The following is a 7,199-nucleotide window of genomic DNA, read 5'->3' on the forward strand; positions in this document are numbered from 1 at the left end:
CGGGGTACCACAACAAGTGAGATTTGTGCCAAGAGCTTGGCGTGGACATCCAACACTTGGGGCTTATCGCTTCTCGGCCTTTTGGCTAAGATCAAGTGTAGTATCTGTTCTTATCAGTTTAATATCTGATATGTCCTCTATATGAGGACTACATATTAAGCAGATTTTTGGCATGAGGGGCAGAAATTTGGAGCTTGCTCCTTTCTCTCCACGCATCGACCTAGCATTGCAGTGCCGCTGGGAACGGTGCACTCTGTTCTTACCTTGTAGAAAACCAAACACTCAAACAATTGTCGCGTATCAAAAGTGAATTCTACACTGGCTCAATGAAAGTGAGGTAACGGCCTGGCACACACAAGTGTGTGAAAACCGCTCTGATGGCTCACTGCTTTGTGACGTGACCATGCACGGGGTCACAATGAGCTTGAACTGGATTCCAAATTGAGTTAGAAGCGTTTGTCAAGAATGGAAACTTGCTTTCACTCAAGACCTTCTGGGAGACTTGGTGAGAAACCAGAGTCAGCATTTTGGAGCGAATGTAAGTGGTTCAGGGATGTATTGCTTAGGCAGGCTTAAAAGCCAATCACAGTAGTCAGGGCAGGAGGTAATAAAGACGTGTATAATTTTGGTTGGCAGATGGGGGCGGGTTGGGAATGTTGCATACTGGGATCTGACATGCGGAAAGCAAAGAGAGGCCTACCGTGAAGGTGGTGACTGTGACCGAGAGGCTCCTCTGCTGCTCTCCAACAGAGGGCCATGCTGACTCTGGTTTCTCTTCATAACGCACAAGTCTTTCGCCTTTTACTAAAGACTTCCGTGGAGAGGAACAAACATGAGTTGAATATATTTTTGGCAGGCTTTGCTGTATGGCTGAGCCTTATGAAATTGTGAAAAGTCAAAGAGCTGTCTAGGTCAGAAATCAAGCGCCACAAAGGAGAGCTTGGGCGGAGGTGATAAGCAGCAGCCATTGTTATGCACACCTACGAACGGGGTACCACAACAAGTGAGATTTGTGCCAAGAGCTTGGCGTGGACATCCAACACTTGGGGCTTATCGCTTCTCGGCCTTTTGGCTAAGATCAAGTGTAGTATCTGTTCTTATCAGTTTAATATCTGATATGTCCTCTATATGAGGACTACATATTAAGCAGATTTTTGGCATGAGGGGCAGAAATTTGGAGCTTGCTCCTTTCTCTCCACGCATCGACCTAGCATTGCAGTGCCGCTGGGAACGGTGCACTCTGTTCTTACCTTGTAGAAAACCAAACACTCAAACAATTGTCGCGTATCAAAAGTGAATTCTACACTGGCTCAATGAAAGTGAGGTAACGGCCTGGCACACACAAGTGTGTGAAACCGCTCTGATGGCTCACTGCTTTGTGACGTGACCATGCACGGGGTCACAATGAGCTTGAACTGGATTCCAAATTGAGTTAGAAGCGTTTGTCAAGAATGGAAACTTGCTTTCACTCAAGACCTTCTGGGAGACTTGGTGAGAAACCAGAGTCAGCATTTTGGAGCGAATGTAAGTGGTTCAGGGATGTATTGCTTAGGCAGGCTTAAAAGCCAATCACAGTAGTCAGGGCAGGAGGTAATAAAGACGTGTATAATTTTGGTTGGCAGATGGGGGCGGGTTGGGAATGTTGCATACTGGGATCTGACATGCGGAAAGCAAAGAGAGGCCTACCGTGAAGGTGGTGACTGTGACCGAGAGGCTCCTCTGCTGCTCTCCAACAGAGGGCCATGCTGACTCTGGTTTCCTCTTCATAACGCACAAGTCTTTCGCCTTTTACTAAAGACTTCCGTGGAGAGGAACAAACATGAGTTGAATATATTTTTGGCAGGCTTTGCTGTATGGCTGAGCCTTATGAAATTGTGAAAAGTCAAAGAGCTGTCTAGGTCAGAAATCAAGCGCCACAAAGGAGAGCTTGGGCGGAGGTGATAAGCAGCAGCCATTGTTATGCACACCTACGGACGGGGTACCACAACAAGTGAGATTTGTGCCAAGAGCTTGGCGTGGACATCCAACACTTGGGGCTTATCGCTTCTCGGCCTTTTGGCTAAGATCAAGTGTAGTATCTGTTCTTATCAGTTTAATATCTGATATGTCCTCTATATGAGGACTACATATTAAGCAGATTTTTGGCATGAGGGGCAGAAATTTGGAGCTTGCTCCTTTCTCTCCACGCATCGACCTAGCATTGCAGTGCCGCTGGGAACGGTGCACTCTGTTCTTACCTTGTAGAAAACCAAACACTCAAACAATTGTCGCGTATCAAAAGTGAATTCTACACTGGCTCAATGAAAGTGAGGTAACGGCCTGGCACACACAAGTGTGTGAAACCGCTCTGATGGCTCACTGCTTTGTGACGTGACCATGCACGGGGTCACAATGAGCTTGAACTGGATTCCAAATTGAGTTAGAAGCGTTTGTCAAGAATGGAAACTTGCTTTCACTCAAGACCTTCTGGGAGACTTGGTGAGAAACCAGAGTCAGCATTTTGGAGCGAATGTAAGTGGTTCAGGGATGTATTGCTTAGGCAGGCTTAAAAGCCAATCACAGTAGTCAGGGCAGGAGGTAATAAAGACGTGTATAATTTTGGTTGGCAGATGGGGGCGGGTTGGGAATGTTGCATACTGGGATCTGACATGCGGAAAGCAAAGAGAGGCCTACCGTGAAGGTGGTGACTGTGACCGAGAGGCTCCTCTGCTGCTCTCCAACAGAGGGCCATGCTGACTCTGGTTTCTCTTCATAACGCACAAGTCTTTCGCCTTTTACTAAAGACTTCCGTGGAGAGGAACAAACATGAGTTGAATATATTTTTGGCAGGCTTTGCTGTATGGCTGAGCCTTATGAAATTGTGAAAAGTCAAAGAGCTGTCTAGGTCAGAAATCAAGCGCCACAAAGGAGAGCTTGGGCGGAGGTGATAAGCAGCAGCCATTGTTATGCACACCTACGAACGGGGTACCACAACAAGTGAGATTTGTGCCAAGAGCTTGGCGTGGACATCCAACACTTGGGGCTTATCGCTTCTCGGCCTTTTGGCTAAGATCAAGTGTAGTATCTGTTCTTATCAGTTTAATATCTGATATGTCCTCTATATGAGGACTACATATTAAGCAGATTTTTGGCATGAGGGGCAGAAATTTGGAGCTTGCTCCTTTCTCTCCACGCATCGACCTAGCATTGCAGTGCCGCTGGGAACGGTGCACTCTGTTCTTACCTTGTAGAAAACCAAACACTCAAACAATTGTCGCGTATCAAAAGTGAATTCTACACTGGCTCAATGAAAGTGAGGTAACGGCCTGGCACACACAAGTGTGTGAAACCGCTCTGATGGCTCACTGCTTTGTGACGTGACCATGCACGGGGTCACAATGAGCTTGAACTGGATTCCAAATTGAGTTAGAAGCGTTTGTCAAGAATGGAAACTTGCTTTCACTCAAGACCTTCTGGGAGACTTGGTGAGAAACCAGAGTCAGCATTTTGGAGCGAATGTAAGTGGTTCAGGGATGTATTGCTTAGGCAGGCTTAAAAGCCAATCACAGTAGTCAGGGCAGGAGGTAATAAAGACGTGTATAATTTTGGTTGGCAGATGGGGGCGGGTTGGGAATGTTGCATACTGGGATCTGACATGCGGAAAGCAAAGAGAGGCCTACCGTGAAGGTGGTGACTGTGACCGAGAGGCTCCTCTGCTGCTCTCCAACAGAGGGCCATGCTGACTCTGGTTTCTCTTCATAACGCACAAGTCTTTCGCCTTTTACTAAAGACTTCCGTGGAGAGGAACAAACATGAGTTGAATATATTTTTGGCAGGCTTTGCTGTATGGCTGAGCCTTATGAAATTGTGAAAAGTCAAAGAGCTGTCTAGGTCAGAAATCAAGCGCCACAAAGGAGAGCTTGGGCGGAGGTGATAAGCAGCAGCCATTGTTATGCACACCTACGAACGGGGTACCACAACAAGTGAGATTTGTGCCAAGAGCTTGGCGTGGACATCCAACACTTGGGGCTTATCGCTTCTCGGCCTTTTGGCTAAGATCAAGTGTAGTATCTGTTCTTATCAGTTTAATATCTGATATGTCCTCTATATGAGGACTACATATTAAGCAGATTTTTGGCATGAGGGGCAGAAATTTGGAGCTTGCTCCTTTCTCTCCACGCATCGACCTAGCATTGCAGTGCCGCTGGGAACGGTGCACTCTGTTCTTACCTTGTAGAAAACCAAACACTCAAACAATTGTCGCGTATCAAAAGTGAATTCTACACTGGCTCAATGAAAGTGAGGTAACGGCCTGGCACACACAAGTGTGTGAAACCGCTCTGATGGCTCACTGCTTTGTGACGTGACCATGCACGGGGTCACAATGAGCTTGAACTGGATTCCAAATTGAGTTAGAAGCGTTTGTCAAGAATGGAAACTTGCTTTCACTCAAGACCTTCTGGGAGACTTGGTGAGAAACCAGAGTCAGCATTTTGGAGCGAATGTAAGTGGTTCAGGGATGTATTGCTTAGGCAGGCTTAAAAGCCAATCACAGTAGTCAGGGCAGGAGGTAATAAAGACGTGTATAATTTTGGTTGGCAGATGGGGGCGGGTTGGGAATGTTGCATACTGGGATCTGACATGCGGAAAGCAAAGAGAGGCCTACCGTGAAGGTGGTGACTGTGACCGAGAGGCTCCTCTGCTGCTCTCCAACAGAGGGCCATGCTGACTCTGGTTTCTCTTCATAACGCACAAGTCTTTCGCCTTTTACTAAAGACTTCCGTGGAGAGGAACAAACATGAGTTGAATATATTTTTGGCAGGCTTTGCTGTATGGCTGAGCCTTATGAAATTGTGAAAAGTCAAAGAGCTGTCTAGGTCAGAAATCAAGCGCCACAAAGGAGAGCTTGGGCGGAGGTGATAAGCAGCAGCCATTGTTATGCACACCTACGAACGGGGTACCACAACAAGTGAGATTTGTGCCAAGAGCTTGGCGTGGACATCCAACACTTGGGGCTTATCGCTTCTCGGCCTTTTGGCTAAGATCAAGTGTAGTATCTGTTCTTATCAGTTTAATATCTGATATGTCCTCTATATGAGGACTACATATTAAGCAGATTTTTGGCATGAGGGGCAGAAATTTGGAGCTTGCTCCTTTCTCTCCACGCATCGACCTAGCATTGCAGTGCCGCTGGGAACGGTGCACTCTGTTCTTACCTTGTAGAAAACCAAACACTCAAACAATTGTCGCGTATCAAAAGTGAATTCTACACTGGCTCAATGAAAGTGAGGTAACGGCCTGGCACACACAAGTGTGTGAAACCGCTCTGATGGCTCACTGCTTTGTGACGTGACCATGCACGGGGTCACAATGAGCTTGAACTGGATTCCAAATTGAGTTAGAAGCGTTTGTCAAGAATGGAAACTTGCTTTCACTCAAGACCTTCTGGGAGACTTGGTGAGAAACCAGAGTCAGCATTTTGGAGCGAATGTAAGTGGTTCAGGGATGTATTGCTTAGGCAGGCTTAAAAGCCAATCACAGTAGTCAGGGCAGGAGGTAATAAAGACGTGTATAATTTTGGTTGGCAGATGGGGGCGGGTTGGGAATGTTGCATACTGGGATCTGACATGCGGAAAGCAAAGAGAGGCCTACCGTGAAGGTGGTGACTGTGACCGAGAGGCTCCTCTGCTGCTCTCCAGCAGAGGGCCATGCTGACTCTGGTTTCTCTTCATAACGCACAAGTCTTTCGCCTTTTACTAAAGACTTCCGTGGAGAGGAACAAACATGAGTTGAATATATTTTTGGCAGGCTTTGCCGTATGGCTGAGCCTTATGAAATTGTGAAAAGTCAAAGAGCTGTCTAGGTCAGAAATCAAGCGCCACAAAGGAGAGCTTGGGCGGAGGTGATAAGCAGCAGCCATTGTTATGCACACCTACGAACGGGGTACCACAACAAGTGAGATTTGTGCCAAGAGCTTGGCGTGGACATCCAACACTTGGGGCTTATCGCTTCTCGGCCTTTTGGCTAAGATCAAGTGTAGTATCTGTTCTTATCAGTTTAATATCTGATATGTCCTCTATATGAGGACTACATATTAAGCAGATTTTTGGCATGAGGGGCAGAAATTTGGAGCTTGCTCCTTTCTCTCCACGCATCGACCTAGCATTGCAGTGCCGCTGGGAACGGTGCACTCTGTTCTTACCTTGTAGAAAACCAAACACTCAAACAATTGTCGCGTATCAAAAGTGAATTCTACACTGGCTCAATGAAAGTGAGGTAACGGCCTGGCACACACAAGTGTGTGAAACCGCTCTGATGGCTCACTGCTTTGTGACGTGACCATGCACGGGGTCACAATGAGCTTGAACTGGATTCCATATTGATTTTAGAAGCGTTTGTCAAGAATGGAAACTTGCTTTCACTCAAGTCCTTCTGGGAGACTTGGTGAGAAAACAGAGTCAGCATTTTGGAGCGAATGTAAGTGGTTCAGGGATGTATTGCTTAGGCAGGCTTAAAAGCCAATCACAGTAGTCAGGGCAGGAGGTAATAAAGACGTGTATAATTTTGGTTGGCAGATGGGGGCGGGTTGGGAATGTTGCATACTGGGATCTGACATGCGGAAAGCAAAGAGAGGCCTACCGTGAAGGTGGTGACTGTGACCGAGAGGCTCCTCTGCTGCTCTCCAACAGAGGGCCATGCTGACTCTGGTTTCTCTTCATAACGCACAAGTCTTTCGCCTTTTACTAAAGACTTCCGTGGAGAGGAACAAACATGAGTTGAATATATTTTTGGCAGGCTTTGCTGTATGGCTGAGCCTTATGAAATTGTGAAAAGTCAAAGAGCTGTCTAGGTCAGAAATCAAGCGCCACAAAGGAGAGCTTGGGCGGAGGTGATAAGCAGCAGCCATTGTTATGCACACCTACGAACGGGGTACCACAACAAGTGAGATTTGTGCCAAGAGCTTGGCGTGGACATCCAACACTTGGGGCTTATCGCTTCTCGGCCTTTTGGCTAAGATCAAGTGTAGTATCTGTTCTTATCAGTTTAATATCTGATATGTCCTCTATATGAGGACTACATATTAAGCAGATTTTTGGCATGAGGGGCAGAAATTTGGAGCTTGCTCCTTTCTCTCCACGCATCGACCTAGCATTGCAGTGCCGCTGGGAACGGTGCACTCTGTTCTTACCTTGTAGAAAACCAAACACTCAAACAATTGT

The 7,199-nt window shown here is 46.8% G+C and overlaps 15 non-coding genes across 15 annotated transcripts; all 15 read left to right on the top strand.

The window, feature by feature from the left end:
- Window positions 1-65: 65 nt before the first annotated feature.
- On the top strand, window positions 66-257 carry LOC117758982. Its single transcript, XR_004613395.1, has one exon. It is a non-coding gene; the product is annotated as a U2 spliceosomal RNA (small nuclear RNA).
- Window positions 258-760: 503 nt separating this feature from the next.
- On the top strand, window positions 761-873 carry LOC117758986. The gene has a single exon (XR_004613399.1). It is a non-coding gene; the product is annotated as a U5 spliceosomal RNA (small nuclear RNA).
- Window positions 874-1,052: 179 nt separating this feature from the next.
- LOC117758993 lies at window positions 1,053-1,244 on the top strand. The gene has a single exon (XR_004613406.1). It is a non-coding gene; the product is annotated as a U2 spliceosomal RNA (small nuclear RNA).
- Window positions 1,245-1,746: 502 nt separating this feature from the next.
- Window positions 1,747-1,860, top strand: LOC117758992. Its single transcript, XR_004613405.1, has one exon. It is a non-coding gene; the product is annotated as a U5 spliceosomal RNA (small nuclear RNA).
- Window positions 1,861-2,039: 179 nt separating this feature from the next.
- LOC117758994 lies at window positions 2,040-2,231 on the top strand. Its single transcript, XR_004613407.1, has one exon. It is a non-coding gene; the product is annotated as a U2 spliceosomal RNA (small nuclear RNA).
- Window positions 2,232-2,733: 502 nt separating this feature from the next.
- On the top strand, window positions 2,734-2,846 carry LOC117758987. The gene has a single exon (XR_004613400.1). It is a non-coding gene; the product is annotated as a U5 spliceosomal RNA (small nuclear RNA).
- Window positions 2,847-3,025: 179 nt separating this feature from the next.
- On the top strand, window positions 3,026-3,217 carry LOC117758995. Its single transcript, XR_004613408.1, has one exon. It is a non-coding gene; the product is annotated as a U2 spliceosomal RNA (small nuclear RNA).
- Window positions 3,218-3,719: 502 nt separating this feature from the next.
- On the top strand, window positions 3,720-3,832 carry LOC117758988. Its single transcript, XR_004613401.1, has one exon. It is a non-coding gene; the product is annotated as a U5 spliceosomal RNA (small nuclear RNA).
- A 179-nt stretch (window positions 3,833-4,011) lies between these two features.
- Window positions 4,012-4,203, top strand: LOC117758996. Its single transcript, XR_004613409.1, has one exon. It is a non-coding gene; the product is annotated as a U2 spliceosomal RNA (small nuclear RNA).
- Window positions 4,204-4,705: 502 nt separating this feature from the next.
- Window positions 4,706-4,818, top strand: LOC117758989. The gene has a single exon (XR_004613402.1). It is a non-coding gene; the product is annotated as a U5 spliceosomal RNA (small nuclear RNA).
- Window positions 4,819-4,997: 179 nt separating this feature from the next.
- LOC117758983 lies at window positions 4,998-5,189 on the top strand. Its single transcript, XR_004613396.1, has one exon. It is a non-coding gene; the product is annotated as a U2 spliceosomal RNA (small nuclear RNA).
- Window positions 5,190-5,691: 502 nt separating this feature from the next.
- Window positions 5,692-5,804, top strand: LOC117758991. Its single transcript, XR_004613404.1, has one exon. It is a non-coding gene; the product is annotated as a U5 spliceosomal RNA (small nuclear RNA).
- A 179-nt stretch (window positions 5,805-5,983) lies between these two features.
- LOC117758984 lies at window positions 5,984-6,175 on the top strand. The gene has a single exon (XR_004613397.1). It is a non-coding gene; the product is annotated as a U2 spliceosomal RNA (small nuclear RNA).
- A 503-nt stretch (window positions 6,176-6,678) lies between these two features.
- Window positions 6,679-6,791, top strand: LOC117758990. Its single transcript, XR_004613403.1, has one exon. It is a non-coding gene; the product is annotated as a U5 spliceosomal RNA (small nuclear RNA).
- Window positions 6,792-6,970: 179 nt separating this feature from the next.
- LOC117758985 lies at window positions 6,971-7,162 on the top strand. Its single transcript, XR_004613398.1, has one exon. It is a non-coding gene; the product is annotated as a U2 spliceosomal RNA (small nuclear RNA).
- Window positions 7,163-7,199: the final 37 nt, after the last annotated feature.

The sequence above is a fragment of the Hippoglossus hippoglossus genome, unplaced genomic scaffold, assembly GCF_009819705.1.
Source record: "Hippoglossus hippoglossus isolate fHipHip1 unplaced genomic scaffold, fHipHip1.pri scaffold_101_arrow_ctg1, whole genome shotgun sequence".
Taxonomy (NCBI): Eukaryota; Metazoa; Chordata; class Actinopteri; order Pleuronectiformes; family Pleuronectidae; genus Hippoglossus; species Hippoglossus hippoglossus.